Source organism: Balaenoptera borealis (assembly GCF_965194805.1).
Source record: "Balaenoptera borealis genome assembly, chromosome: 4".
In the NCBI taxonomy this organism is placed as follows: domain Eukaryota; kingdom Metazoa; phylum Chordata; class Mammalia; order Artiodactyla; family Balaenopteridae; genus Balaenoptera; species Balaenoptera borealis.
The window spans coordinates 76,680,171-76,697,098 of record NC_138861.1 but is presented as its reverse complement, the minus strand read 5'-3'; positions in this window follow the sequence as shown (position 1 = coordinate 76,697,098).

The window sequence follows — 16,928 nt, the reverse complement described above, 5'->3', positions numbered from 1 at the left end:
GTTCAGGACTTCCCTGGTGGCGCAGTGGTTAAGAATCCGCCTGCCAATGCAGGGGACACGGGTTTGATCCCTGGTCCGGGAAGATCCCACATGCCGCGGAGCAACTAAGCCCGTGTGCCACAGCTACTGAGCCTGCGCTCTAGAGCCTGTGAGCCACAACTACTGAGCCCATGTGCCACAACTACTGAAGCCCGCGGACCTAGAGCCCGTGCTCCACAACAAGAGAAGCCACCGCAATGAGAAGCCCGCGCACCACAACGAAGAGTAGGCCCCGCTCACTACAACTAGAGAAAGCCCATGTGCAGCAACTAAGACCCAACGCAGCTAAAAATAAATAAATTTATTAAACAAACAAACAAACAAAAGTTAACCAAAGTTCATTTCTGCTGCTTATAAGTAAACAGGCAAATGCAAACGATCCAGGCATCTACCTAAGGTCTAGTTACATAGAAGGGGACAGGTGTCTTGCACCCTTGTTGCTCTTGGTGATGTTGACCTCCCCTCCCTGGCCTACCCTGCTTGCTTCTGTGAGTTTTCTGACACAATCTGAGAAAATTGTTGGGCCCCTGAACAGGGAGTTGTGGAAAGACAAGGGCATAAGGTGAATCCAGGCTTAAAGCCAAGCTGCTACCAGAATCTAAGAACAGAGATGGGGCTAAGCAGTGCCGCTCCCTCATAACTAGTGCAGGCCAAATCGTCATTAGCACATCATGACTAACTTTACACTCCCCGACCTTAAGACAATCTGAGGAAAGCCACAGTGAGAGAAGTGAGGCAGCATGGAGTGTGGCTAAGGGACTGCCAGGGCCCAAAGCCTTGTTCTGCCTCTCAGGAGCAGTGTGACCTTGGAAAAGTTACTTAACCTCTCTGTTCCATTTTTACCCCCTCTCTAAAATGGAAATGATAATAACACATATGCCTATCTCATGGAGCTGTTACGAGAATAAAATATTTTGGTATTTGTAATGTACCTAGAATCGTGTGTGGCACATAGCAAGGGCCGTATAAGGGTTTGTTAAAATAAATAATCAATGTTTCCCCTAAGTCAAAGTTGGGAACCTGAGGTGGTTTATTTAGCCTGGAGAGGAAGTCTTTCAAAAAAGACAAGAAAACCTCTCAATAGCAAATATGAACTTTGCTGAGCTAACCACATGCCATTTGACACTGAGAAGAGGATCAAAGGAAATCAGCCCACAGGGCCTTTGTATCATGGTTGTTTGGGGTCAATTCTATCAATTGACCCTTATTTATTTTGTTTGAGAAGAGGAGGATAAGCCTCCCCCAAGGGTAATGAGGCTTTGGCCCATTGGTCCACGCAATGACAAGCTATCTTAAAACACAGACAGAGGGGACAGCCCCACCCCCTCAGATTTGGGGACTCCGTGTGTTGGTCATTTTTTTGTGTTGCTTGGTAGTCAGGCATACTTATGGGCTCCATCCTTCTCTCTTTTTACCATCTCAGCCACTCACTTCCTGCCTCCCCTGATAATGGGATGTCCTTTTCCCTTGGTGATGGGCACACAGGTGGCAATGTGGGCAACTGCAGCCCAGCCGCCCCGCTGCAGGGGAATCTCCCTGGCTCATGGTTAATGCCTCCTTTTCCAAGGAGCCCGTGCTCCAGCCATCACTCAAGGATGGAAAGTCCCTGCCAGCTCAGTCTCTCTGGTTTTTGTTGGCATATTCTAGCCTTCTGCTCAATGAAGATGGATTGTAGCACGAAGGCCAGAGAAAGGGAACAAAAAGGGGGAATGTCAATGGTGATATGAGAAAGGACAAGTGAATTACTAGAACTAGAATTGCTCTTGGCATCAGCTCCCGCTTGATTGTTCCTATTTAGCTAGAAGTATTTGTGGTTTGGCCTGTCAGCAGTTACTTCTTCCTTCTCCATCTGATGGTTTTCCCTGACCTACTTGCTGAAAGATGCTTGGGCAGAGAATCTTTCTCTCCACTGACTTAGATGCTGAAGTGGGGGATCTGCTGGTGGTAGGACCATCAGAGGGCTTCCTTTACTCCCCCTTTGTTCCCACTGGGTCTCCAGAACCATCCCATTTCCTGGCACTCATGAGCCTCACTGGCCATGGCCTGCACACCCGGTCAGTCTCAAATTCCCCCATATTCCTCTCTCCAAATATCTTCCATTTGCTCTGCATTGCTGGCCAATGCACATTTCCCAGCCTTTGTTAGGGTTATTTTAAGACCTTCAGAGACCCTAAGCATTCTTACTTCTGGAGGCTTCACCCCACATCAAAGCAGACATCCTAAACTGCATCCACTTCCATCACTGAATATAATTTCCATTTAATGACAGATGAATTGAGTTGCATATGACTGACATATGATTAATTTTTATAGATATTTAATTAAACATTTTAATTGCAATTTCGCAGCTTTCTTTTTATATTTTGGAACCAGAATTTTTTTCAAAAGGAAAACACTTTTCCTGTCCTATGAAAATCTCATAGGCCCTAGATATTGTGCCTGTAGTAGATTAAATGGCCCTGTTCTTCAACCAAAGGCAGTGGCTAGAAAGCCAACCAATCTCCTATAGTTCGGGAAGCTAAGCAGTGCATAAGTCCCCTACATACGAACCTTCAAGTTGTGAAATTTCAAAGATGCGAATATGCCCAGAGAAAGGACGAAGAGAGACAAGAGGAAGAAGAAGTAACTGAAGAACTGAAGAAATTCATGACGCAGGAAATGGCAAGGGGATTTTCTTTATCTGAGGAGGCCCTGTTCGTTTTTGAGGCACAGGACCCGAATGCAGAACGGTACACGAAGGTTGCAGCAGCCGTTCAGAACGCAAACCAGTGTCACTGTTCAGAAGGCAATCTCTTCATCTATGATGAGAAAGAAAGAGTTATGACCCAGACACCCCTAGATCGTTTTTTCAAGAAGGTAGATAGAATTGAATCCAGCAAAGGACCAGAACCTGTGCCAATCAGCGTCAGGCATGAGTGAAGTTGCAGCTTGCCCTCTGTCTCCTATTGCTGATGATCCTTCAGCTCTACCATCTCCCACCTCCTCTCCCTCCTCCAGTCAGTAACTGTTCTTGCCTCTTCACACGATGCCAGCCCCTGTATGCCAGCTGTTGTACTGCACTACTGTACTTTCCAAGGTACTGTACTGTTAGATTAAAAATGTTTTCTTTATTTTTTGTGTTTATTTGTTTTTTACGTATTATTTGTGTGAAAAGTATTATAAACCTATTACAGTACAGTACTATATAGACGATTGTGTTAGTTGGGTACCTAGGCTAACTTTGTTGGACTTACAAACAAATTGGACTTATGAATGCACTCTCAGAACAGAACTCTTGTATGTAGGGGACTTACTGCACATTTAGAAATGGTAAATTTGCACTTACCGTGGGATTTTGCTCATCTTAGGGTAAGGAAAACTGTATATGGAAGAGAATATAACTAATGAGGTAAAGATTACACATCTGATTTTATTATCATCATCATAGATTATTATCAATCATAACAACTACCCCTTATAAGTATTTACTGCTTACTAGAGGTTTTGTATATATCATCTCAGTTAAACTTATAACCTTACGCAATAAATATTATCTACATTTTACTAATGAGACAACTAGGGCTGATGGAATAATGAGAGGCACAGGTGAATTTGACCCTTGGTCCAACCGACTTCACAGCACACGTTTTCTGCTTCACCATGCTGTCTGGTACTTTCTTGTACTAAAATCATCAGACAAGGTAGGCCCATATGTGCCTGTGATGGTTAATGTTGTGTGTCAACTTGATGGGGCCATGAAGTGCCCAGATATTTGATGGAATATTATTCAGAATATGTCTGTGGGAGTGTTTTTGGATGAGATTAACATGTAAATTGATAGACTGAGTAAAGCAGATTGCCTTCCCTAATGTAGGCGGGCTTCATCCAGTCAGATGAAGACCTAGATAGAATTTAAAAGGCTGACCCTCCCCTGAATAAGAGGGAATTCCTCTTGCCTAACTACCTTCAAGTTAGGACTTTTTTGTTTCTGCCTTTGGATTTGAACTGAAATATTGGCTCTTGAGTCTGGAGCCTGCTGTCTTTCAGATGGGAACTTACACCATTGGCCCTGCTAGTTCTCAGGACTTCAAACTTGGACTAAAACTGCATATCCGCTCACTTGGGTCCCTGGCTTACCAACTACTGCTCTTGGGATTTGCCAGCCTCCATAATTGCATGAGCCAATTCCTTATAATAAATCTCTTTATTATAGGTTCGCTTCTCTGAAGAATTCTGACTAATACGATACCCCAAGCCTTCAGTCTCTCCTCATAACACATTCTGCTATAGGACTTCTGCAAACACCATATGTCAGGAAGCAGTATCTGGAGGGCAAGGTTTCCAACTGCAACTCCTTTCTCCTCTCAGGAAAAAAAAAAAAATGAGGCATTAATCATGGTATTATTATTTTATGTAAAAAAAAAAAAGAGAGAGATGCCCAGCCCAAATTTTAGCTGGCAGAATTAGAATAATAGTTTCTACCTAATCCAATAGAAGTGTGAAAAAACAAGGCAGCAAGGGCTAGGGGAAGTGGTAATCATATCTCTCACTTGGGGTTTGGGGCTTATTTTGAGATTTATTGTGTTTATGTTTATGTGAGGAGGATAGGATACTACTGGAAATTACAGGCAGGGCAAACTATCCTTGTTGGGCAGGATTCCTTTGCAGACATCCTTAACTGCTTCCAAAATCCATCATCAAAATCAAATATAATGTATGTAAAATAATTATGTAATAGATGAGTTGAGTTGCAACTGACTAGCTGACATATTATTGCTTTTTGATAGATATTTAAATAAATATATTTAATTGTGGCTACTTTCAGTACTTCTAGTCAAACAGAGGACAGATACATAGCTTAGGGCAGGAGAAACTAGCTCTGTGTGTGTGTATAATACAGAGGCCTGGACTTGGCAACGTCACACTTAATCCCAGAAATAGCAGGTGTCAGAGCACCCTTTACCACCTGGGTGGAGAGGAAGGCAGTGTTATATGACCCACAGAGGAGAGAGGATTCTGGTCTTCATTCCCAGCTCATAGCTCTGGCTTAGCACCTAATGTGGCACAGCTTGGTCTGATGACCAGGATTATGCTCATAGTTTTTCTATGCTGAGACAAAAAAAAGCTAAAGGCAAAGAAAGGAGGTGGCTTGCCCAAAGACATCCAAGTGATGATGATGATGATGACGATGATGAAGAGAAGGAGGAGGAGGACACTTCTACCCACTCCTGCTACGTGTACATGCATATATGATTCCTAACCTTCATAACAATCCTATGAGGTAGATGTAATCATCCTCCTCGTATGGTTGAGTAAACTCAGGCTAAGAACGATTGATTAATTTGATCCTAGTCACGTAGTTTCTAGCGGTTGAGATGAGATTTGAACCCATATCTGCTTAACTCCAAAGTCTTCATACTACTGTTGGATATGTTTCTTTTTTTCACCCTATTTATAAAAATAAACCAGATGGCTAAGCCAATCTGAATTGACTGTCCAGCAGCCAACCTCTCTTCCATGGAATTGTGGATTACATTACCCCAGAGTTAGTAGTTGGTGGAGAAGCATTTTTCGGAGCCTTCTGTTTTTGACTCCAACTGTCATGGTGGTTACCGGAGGCTGACGTAATGCAGCTTTCATTGGTTTAATTGTCAGGGAGCCTTAAAATTACCCCCCACTCCTCTCCAAGATCATGTCTCACGGCCTCCAAATTGAAGACTGGGCCACTCTAACTCCTACTCGTGTCTTTCCAACACTGCCTGCACCATTTCTGGCTGGGGAAGGCTATGTTTTTAAATATACTTTTGCATTTTAACTGTCTGTCTTGCCCTGTCTGATCAGGCCAAGCTGTGGCCACAATTGTGTATAATTAGTTAACTTCATTCACTGTCTCTTGTGTTTACGGTTCTCTGCCCAATTCCAAGTGACAAATGGCTATCCAAAGCCATGGGCTTGACCCCAGGTGACCCTGTGTTTGATTGCCTTCATCCCAGTGCACGGGTCAGCACTCAGAGATTCCCATAGCTCTTGCTCAGCTGGTAATTGATTTTTATGTGAATTCATGGGCCAGTTGGCAGAACTGGGCCATTGGGCACATTGACAGCACAGGCAGGAGGCAGCCTAGGGCATCCACCATTTTAGAGCAGGTCACTGGCATATTGACTTCAAATAAAGACCTGTACTTAAGGGGACATTGCCCACCCAGTGCCAGGAAGGTAAAATGCTTACTAAGGATTCATATCCCAAGGTTCCCAGACTTCTCCTGAAAGCAGAAATTCAATGAGCAATTCCCAAGTAATAGGACAGGAGTTTCCCCAGTTTTCTTTTCGACCTTTTGTTTGGCTTCTGTGCTAGCTGATGCCAATCAACTGTCAACAAATGAGAAATAATGCCTAGGTCACACTTCTGTTTTCCACCTGTTTATTTATGCATCATTAATACCTTCACTTTAAGAGTTGTTAATGTATCAAGACAATGTTTGTTCAAGCTCAGTAAAGTGCAGTGAGGAGGGAAGGGTCCTAGATAAGAATTTGGAGGGCCGGGCCTGGGTCTTAGACACCCCTCTGCTTCTGACTGGATGTGTACTTCACCTCTGGCCTCAGTTTCTTCATTAGTGAAAGAAGGAGGAGGAGAAGGAGAAGAAGAAAGAGGAGGATGAAATAAAAAGGGAGGAGGGAAGGAGAGAAGAAAGGAAATGAGAGAGGGAGGGAAGGAAATAGGAAGGAAGAAAAGAAGAAGAAAGAAAGCAGTTGGACTAGATAAATGATTTCAAAATTTCCCTCCAGCTTCCTGCTTTGTGTATTTCAAAGTATGTTATCAGGTGAATAAACATTTAAAATTGTTATGTCCTCTTGATGAATTGAGTCCCTTATCATTATAAAGTGACTTTCTTTATCACTGGAAATATTCTTTGCTCTGAAATTTACTGACTATTAATATAATGATTCCAGCTTTCTTTTGATTTGTGTTAACATGGTATACGTTTTTCCATCTTTTTTATTTTTCATCTTTTTTTTCTTCATATTTAAACTACATTTTTTGTAGGAAGTTTATAGTTGGGTCTTTTTTTCCCCTCTGACTTCTAGCTGGGATATTTAAACCATTCACATTTAATGTGATAATTGATATGGTTAGATTTAAATCTATCATCCTATCTGATCTTTGTTTCATTTTTGCTTTTTTTTTTTTTTTTTTTTTTTTACTTCTTTTGGATTTCATCTTTTTAGCTATAACTCTTTGTTGTGTTATTGTAATTGCTCATTAGAGGTTATATTATATATCTTCAACTTATCATATTCTACCTTCAAGTGATATTATTCCACTTCACATATAGTATAAAAACCTTGCAGTAGAATACTTCCATTTCTCCCCTCCCAACTTTTATACTATTGTTGTCAGACATTATGCTTTTACTTATGTTAATCCCCATGTTAATGCATTGTTATTTTTTAAACAATCAATTGTTTCCCTTCTTTTAAATATTTATTTATTTAGTTAGTTAGTTACTTATTTGGCTGCACTGAGTCTTAGTTATGGCACATGGGATCTTTGTTGTGGCACGCAGGATCTTTTAGTTGCAGCATGCAGGATCTAGTTCCCTGATCAGGGATTGAACCCAGGCCCTCTGCATTGGGAGCATGGAGTCTTAACCACTGGAGCACCAGGGAAGTTTCCAATTGTTTCTTAAAGAGATTTAAACAAGAAAAAAATCCCTGTATATTAATATTTACTTACGTAGTTGCCATTACTGGTGCTCTTCATTCTTTTGTGTATATCCTTTTTCCACTTGGTACCATTTTCCTTCTGCCTGAAGGGCTTCCTTTAACATTTCTTGTAGTGCCAGGACAGCTGCTCATAAATTCCTTCAGTTTTGTAATTCTTAGAAAGAATATCTGCTGTCATTCTTACCTATGCTCCTCAGTACATAATGTCTCTTTTTTCTCTGGCTTTTTAAAATGTTTTTTCTTTAACACTGGTTTTGAATAATTTGATTATGATGTTACTTGGTCTAGTTTTCTTCATGTTTCTTGGGTTAACTGGTCTTCTTGGATCTGTGGGTTAATAGTTTTTGTCAAATTTGAGAATTTTTCAGCCACTGTTTACTGAAATACGTTTTCTTTTCCCCCTCTTTCTTTTGGGGACTCCATTTACACATATATTAGGCTTCTTGAAGTTTTCCCACAGATCTTTGATGATTATTTCATTTTTAAAAATTATTTTATCTTTCAGTGTTTTATTGTGGATAGTTTCTATTGCTATGTCTTCAGGTTCACAAATGTTTTCTTATGCAACATCTAATCTGCTATTAATCCCAGTGTACTTTTAGCATTTATTGTAATTTTCATCTCTAAATGTTCTATCTGAGTCTCTTATACCATCCATGTCTTTAACTTTTGAACATATGTTCTGTGTTATAATTACTATCTTAATATCCTTGACTGTTCATTCTAACATTTTTGTCAGTCCTGGGTCAATTGCAATTGACTGATTTCTCTCTCCCCATTATGGGTCATATTTTTATGCTTTTTTACATGGCTGATAATTTTTGTTTAGATGACAGTCATTGCAAATTTTACCCTGTTGGGTGCTGAATATTTTTATACTCCTATAAATATCTTGAGCTTGTTTGGGGGCACAGTTAAGTCAGATGGAAAGAGTTTGATCTTTTGGGTTCTTGCTTTAAGATTTTTTAGCTAGGGGCAGAGATTGCTCATTTTACAACTAATTATTTCCCACTTTGAAGGCAAGAGTCTTCTGTGTACTAAAGAACTCACAAAACTCAAAGAAAACCATCCAATTTTAAAAAGAGAAAAACATTGAACAATTGAGCAGACACTTCTCTAATCTATCAATCTATACAAATGGCAAAAAGGCAGATAAAAATGTGCCCAGCATCATTAGTTATTAGGGAATTGCAAACTAAAATCACAATGAGATGCCACTACACACCTATTAGAATGGCTAAAATTTTTTTAAACTGACTATATCAAGTGTTGGTGAGGATGCAGAAGAATAGGAACTCTCTTACACTGCTGGTGGGGATGTAAAATGGCACAACCACTTTGCAAAACAGTTTGGCAGTTTCTTAAAAAGTTAACCATATATCTACCATATGATCTAGCCATTCTACTCCTAAGTAATTACTCAAAAGAAACGAATGAGTGCATATATCCCACAAAGATTTATACATGAATGTTCAAAGGAGTTTCATTTGTAACGGCCCCAAACTGGAAACCACCCAATGTCCATCAACAAGTGAATAAACAACCTGTGGTTAGCTATACAATGAAATACTACTCAGCATTAAAAAGGAATGAACTATAGATACACTCTGCAACTTGAATGGATTGCAAAATAATTACGCTGGGTGAAAGAAACCAGACAAAATAAGAATACATACTGTATGATTTCATTTATATCATATTCATGAATATTCAAACTACCGTAAAAGAAAACAGATCTATGTTTCCTTGAGGGCCTGAGGATAGGAGGGATCTGGAGGAGGAAGGAGAAATAGGAGAGAGGAATTGCAAAGGAGCACAAGGAAACCTTGGTGGGGAGGCAATGAATGTGCTATTTTGATTGTAATGACGGTTTTAGAGGTGTATACATATGCCCAAACTTACCAAATTGTATACTTTAAATACGTGGAGTTTACTGTATTTCAATTATATCTCAATAAAGCTGTCAAAAAAAAAAAAAAAACCCAAGCAGTGACTTAAAGTGGGCTTCCACTGTCCAAATTTAGGACAATCTGTGCAGGAAAAGAAATAGTAATGGCATGGGATAGAATAAAAAAAAAATTATCCATGAGTTCATAGTGACACCAAAAAAGAGAGAAAGAGAGAAAAAGAGAAGTAGGAGGAAGCAAATGTGATGGGGGCTCTTCTTTACAAAAGAATGTCAGCCAACAAACATAGAAAGAATGATGAAATAAGAAAATCACTATTTTTCTACTCCCAGTTTAATAATGGATGCAGGTAAGGAGGAAAGATAGATGCCAAAATATGGGGTGAAGTCAGCTCTATAAATATTAGCCTACTCATCAAGATAAGATTAAATTACACTCAACTATTCTGCTTTTAAAAGCAGAAAAGTATGTATTACTTCAGCTCTGCTTTAATTGCTCCTCAAACAATTAGTCTGTTTGTTATTACTGATTCACTAATACAATTGCTTGATTCATGCCTGAATTCCCACTAGACTGTATGTACCGAGAAAGAGAGGATCTGGTCCTTATTTGCTCATCAGACTTTAACAGGGTACCTGGTAAGAGCTAGTTAACTACTTCTGAAATGAATGAGTGAGTGAATGAATGAAGATCACAGACTTATAGTCAATACCATTTTAACTGAACTGCCCTGTGTTACAGCTAGCTATTAGCTGCCCTTGTAAGTGTCATGAGGGCAAAAACCTGGCCTATTCTTGTCATAGATTTAGCTACAACCCCTAGAACAGCACCTGGCATGTAGTATGCCTTCAGTAAATATTTGCTGAACGAACAACTTAGAATGGGTATCTCCATCAGACTGTAAACTTTGTGAGGGCAAAGACAATCTTTGAAATCCCTCCACGACAAGCACAGCACTCTGCACATAGTAGGGGCTCAATAAATATGTGACAAGGAGCAAATGAATGAATGATGAAGAGTTGAATTCCATCCACACTTTCTTACTAAACTGAGTGAAGACCGCAAACATTCCAAGGAGAAGCGGCTCAGGGAAGGCGGAAGTGGAAAGGACTTTGGGAGACAGCACTGGCAGCGGTGTGGATGGAAGGCAGGCTGGTGGAGGTCCAGCCTGCAGGCAGAGGAGTGAACCTCTGACAGCCCCACCTGCTGTGGTCCCTTCCTCTCTGCAGCCCCTAGAGCTGGATGCATTCTGACTTTGCCAGGAAAGTGCCACCCACAAACTCCCACTTCCCCTCTGGAGAGTCCACAGTCAAGTGTTTCCCATTTGGCGGCCAGGCTGACCAAGCCAGCAAAGGCTCCACGAGGAGGGCTCTGTGGAGTCCGGCAAGCAGGGGGGCACCTTTACTTAGTCTGTGAAAGAAAATGGTCCAGAAGAAGAAAGACCATCATCCAGAGAGTCATCAACACCCCAGGATTCTTTCTGGAGCTTTGAATCTGAAAGTGGAGGTTTCATTAAAGCACCAACAAAATTTAAAGAAAAAAATAAAACAAAATAAAGCAGAGGAATCCAAGCTAACCTTTCTGCTAATGATCTTATAATTTAAGGGAGTATTATGCTCTGAAATGGGGCCTTGTCTGAGAGAATCACAGAATTGTATTGTTCGTATGCCCTGTGATTTGTTTTGGACACAGTGCTGCCTGCCACTGCATCTCAAATCTCATTAGAGCAAGCGCTGCTGGAACAAGAAACTTGTCTACAATCAGAACTACAGACAAAGGTTCATTCATTTAAGTTACACTTTCAACAAGTAAATTCCAGTATGGTGAAAGCATTCTTTACCTAGAGTTTATAGTACTGAGTTTGAACCCATCCAAGCTCTTAAGTTCAGAGCTTCCAACAGAAAGAAAAGACAACCTACCATTATCCTTCATTCCCACCTGCAACCCTGTGGGAGAGCCCTGACAGACTAAGAAAAACTCCAGTTTGATTCAGGCTGGATCGGAGTCAATTACTAAGCCATCCAAACAGAGCAGCAGTTCCTACTCCATTAGATCACTGAAGAGAAAAAAAAATGCCTTATCCCCTTGCTACCCAAACTGTAGATCTTGAACCAGCAGCATCAGCATCAGCTGAGAATTTTTAGAAATGAAAGTCCTTGTGACCTTAGATTAGGCAATGGTTGCTTAGATATAACACCAAGAGCACAAGCTACAAAAGGAAAAGTGGATAAAGGAAATATCATCAAATTTATGCTTCAAAGGACACTATCAAGAAAATGAAAAGATAACCTCCAAAATGAGAGAAAATATTTGCAAATCATATATCTGATAAGGATCTAATATCCAGAATATATAAAGAACACTTACAACTCAACAATGAAAATACAGGGAAGTTCCCTGGTGGCCTAGTGGTTAGGATTCTGGGATTTCATTGCCGTGGCCCAGATTTGATCCCTGGTGGGAGAACTGAGATCCTGCAAGCCACACAGTGCAATCAAAAAAACAAAAACAAAAACAGTAAAAAGACAACGAATTTTTTAAATGTGCAAAGGATTTAAATGGATATTTCTCTAAAGAAGATATATAAATGGCCAAATAAGCACATGAAAATATGCTCAACATCATTAGTCATTAGGGAAATGCAAATCAAAACCACAGTGAAATGCCATTTCGCACCCACTGGAATGGTTATCACACACACAAAAATAATCAGACAGTAACGAGAGTTAACAAGGATGTGGAGAAAGTGGAACTCTCACACATTGCTGGTGGGGATGTAAAATGGCGCAGCCACTTTATAAACTAGCTTGGGAGTTCCTCAGAAAGGTAAACATAGAGTTACCATATGGCCCAGCAATTCCACTCCTAGGTATATAGCCACCAGAATTGAAAACATATGTACACACAGCAACTTGTATACAGAGATTCATATTAGCATTATTTATAATAGCCAAAAAGTGGAAACAATCCATTTGTTCATCAATTAATGGATAGATAAACAAAATGTGGAATATCCATACAATGGAGTCAGCCATCAAAAGGAATGAAGTACTGATACATGATACAATATGCATGAACCTTGGAAACATTATGCTTAGTGAAGGAAGCCTGACACAAAAGGCAGTGCATTGGACCATTCAATTTATATGAAATATCCAGAATAGGCAAAGATCCAGAGAAAGAAAGTAGTTTAGAGTTAGTCAGAGACTGGAGGGAGGGGAAGCAGGAAGTGACTACCAATGGGTACAAGGTTTCTCTTTGGGGTGATGAAGATGTTCTGGAATTAGACAGTAGTGATGGTCACAAACTGTGTGAATATATTAAAAATCACTGAATGCTACACTTTAAGTGGTGAATTTTATGGTAGGTGAATTATGGCCCCAACTCAGACTCCCTGCATTACTATCTATATTTTAACAAGATCCTCATATAATATGAATGCACATTAATGTTTGAGAAGCACTCTTCTGGTGCACTGGATCTCATACGTGGCTAAAATTTGGAATCACCCAGGGAGATTTCAAAACTGCTCCATGACCTGGTAAGTTGTCTTTCTGTGTCTTATCTGCCCAACTCACATACAAGCCCATGAGATGTGTGGGATGGACCTCATGGCCCTTGATGGTTAGCACTATTTGAAAGACATCTCTCGGTTCTCAAGCACACTTATTGCTTCATTTAAGAGCAAGGACTCTGGGCCAGGTTACCTCATTCAAATTACAGCTGTGCCACTGATTAGCAGTGAAACCTTGAACAAATGACTTATCTTTTCATGCCTCAGTTTTCTCATTTGTAAAATGGGGATAATAATACAGCTACTTCATATAGGAATAAATTACTTCATATATATAAAGCACTTAGAATAATACCTGGTATAGAGTAAGCATTATGTATACATATTAGATATTATTATATAAGCAAATATCCTTTTATAAAATATTTATTATATGATATGTTATTATACATTGTATATTATTATTATATATATAATACTAGCAACTATGGAACCGTGACCATGTGTCAGGCACTGAGCTTGTGTTTTACATTATTTTATGTAATTATCCCAATGATTCTAAAAGATAGGAATTCATTCAGCAAATAGTTATTAAGCATCTGTCAACCATATACCTGACCCAGATATGAAACTGAAGTCAGTTCAGGTTGCTATAACAAAATACCACAGACCAGTGGTATTATAAATAGCAGAAATTTCTTTCTCACAGTTCTAGAGGCTGGGAAGTCCAAGATCAAGGCGCTGGAATGTTTGGTGTCTAGTGAAGGCTCACTTCCTGCTCCATAGACATAGATGGCGGTCTTCTTGCTGTGTCCTGACATGATGGAAGGGGTGAGGGAGACTCTGTGGAGTCTCTGTTATAAGGGCACTAATCCCATCATGAGGGCTCCACCCTCATGATCTAATCCCCTCCCAAAGACCCCACCTCCTAATAGCATCAAGTTTGAGGTTAAGATTTCAACATAGGAATTCTAAGGGGACAGGAACATTCAGTCCATAGCACCAGGGAAGTTAAGAGACTCGCCCAGGGTCACAGAGCTTATGAGCAGGGAAGCCCAGCCTGACTCCAGAATTTTGGTTCTTGCCTATCACCTTCTGTGGCCTCCCTTCAAAAGCATACAACCTGGTAGGAGAAATGCAAAGGCAAGTGGCCAACTGGGTACAGGCACATGCGGGAAGGAGGCCTGGGGGTGCCCAGCAAGGACATTTGGGGTGGCCCTGTGTGCGGCACTGACAGAGATTGGTGCACTGTGGGGGGAGGAGGGGCAGGCAGAGGGTCTGCTGTGATCACGCTCCTTCTTTCAGTGCACGAAACCCCTCCAGGAAAACAAAGGCGAGTGTGCAGTCTTCTCTATGAGCCGGGCAGACGCCCGTGTTCCGGAAAGCCCCATCTCATGAACAGGACAGCAGCAGCTCCCACGGTCAGTGCCGGCCTCAGCTCACAGGACACACAGAGCTTGTCGCCGGATCTGCCAACCCCTCAACTGCTGAAGCAGAGCCACAAAGCCTCACCTAAGCTCCCACCTCCCGCCGATTGGTCTGCCTCTTTTCTTGGGGATTTATGCTTTAATGCTGCTGAATGCAGAAGAAAAGAGAAATTTAAACACAACCCAAAATGACTGTGAACAAGTTGCCCAAATTCGCCATTGTCCCATGTCCTCACAGAACCCCCAACCTCAACTGCAGATCACCTCAAACTGCCAGAAGTTCTCTCTGCCTCTTTCCAAAAACCTGAAAAACAAAGTCCCTCATGGACTCTACTCTTGCCATTATTCAAACACAAGCGATGTTTAAATAAGCACTGTTCGTCTATATTTGGATTTCAAAGTGGACTTCCCCCCCATCCAGATGTTACTGCTTATGTGACTGTCTTCGTTCAGAGAAACACTGCGGAGGACCCAGCCTCTGGGACACTTTTCTGTAACCCACCACTTGGCTGTTCTCTTTCCAAAAAAAAAAAAAAAGAGGACTGTTTTTGATGTAAAACACTCGTTCATTTCAGAACGGTGGCATTTCTCCTTGCTAAACTTTCTCCTCACTTACCTTGCCCAGCCAAAAGGCTCTCTCCTAATGGAATTGCTGGAACCACTTACCCTCCATTAAGATGCTAACCTGTTTCAGAGGGGAGGGAAGAGAGAGAGATAACTGAGTGGGTAAATGGACTCAGAAAGAATGAAAGATTGTGAAGACATCCCTGTGTGTGTGTGTGTGTGTGTGTGTGCGCGCATGCACACACGCGTGTTTGGGGTTGTGGTAGGCAGAGAGTAGGCAGGGAGATTAGAATCATATTTTGGCAGCATTTTCACAAAACAAGGAATCACCAGTCTAGCTGCTTGATTAAATCATAATCACGTTGGGTTTAATCTAATCTTGACTTTAAGAGTTTTGCATGGGCACCAGGATTGGAAGTCAGTGGGACATGGGTCTATGTATGACTCTCTTTCTTAAGTTTGTTATGATTAGATCAACTATAGGCTTTTATAAAAATAAAAATTTTCAAGTAAGCACTAATCAACTCACCACATTAAGGTAGTGACTCTTTTTCTGTCCTCGTGTCCTTTTCACACTGTGAAACATATTGCCTGGATATGCTCTATCTGATCTGATTCCAGAACACAGTCAAGCCTGGGTGCAGGAGTTGGTGGTTTGGGGGGCAGGGGAAGAGCAGTCAGGTAGAAAACTCATCAAGTCAAAATACCTGTGTTCATAGCCTGGCTTCATCAGTCACCAGCCTTTATCATTGGAACAAATCACATAACTTCTGTGAGTAGAGGCTTTCTCTTCTCTAATGGGAGTATAACACGCCTAATTTGCAGGGAGGATTAGTGGTAATATGTAAAAAGTATAGTTATTTTTATAATCTATAATTTTCCCTGGTTAGTGTTTAATTGAGGCATACAGACCATTTGCTTTCTTCTTGTTTCACCTAGCCATGTTGTTAAATGCACATGCACAGTCTTTCCACAAATGTTTGTACTATAGAGTAGCATTCTTGCATCACAGATCAAAAGACTAAAATAAATTTTCTTCCTAAAACTAATAGAAGGCACAGCTATTGCTCTGACAGAGAGCAGCTGCATAAAAGAATAATGGCCACAACAATGACAATGCCTTTTCTTCTTTTTTAACATCTTTATTGGAGTATAATTGCTTTACAATGTTGTGTTAGTTTCTGCTGTATAACAAAGTGGATCAGCTATATGCGTGTGTATATCCCCTCCCTCTTGCATCTCCCTCCCACCCTCCCTATCCCACCCCTCTAGGTGGTCACAAAGCACCAGGCGGATCTCCCTGTGCTATGCAACTGCTTCCCACTAGCTACCTATTTTACATTTGGTAGTATATATATGTCCATGCCACTCTCTCACTTCATCTCAGCTTACGGTTCCCCCTCCCCATGTCCTCAAGTCCATTCTCTATGTCTGTGTCTTTGTTCCTGTCCTGCCCCTAGGTTCATCAGAACCATTTTTTTACTTAGATTCCATATATATGTGTTAGCATTATGGGATTTGTTTTTCTCTTTCTGACTTCCTTCACTCTGTATGACAGACTCTAGGTCCACCAACCTCACTACAAATAATTCAATTTTGTTCCTTTCTATGGCTAAGTAATATTCCATTGTATATATGTGCCACATCTTCTTTATCTATTCATCTGTCAATGGACACTTAGGTTGCTTCCATGTCCTGACTACTGTAAATAGTGCTGCAATGAACATTGTGGTACATGACTCTTTTTGAATTATGGTTTTCTCAGGGTATATGT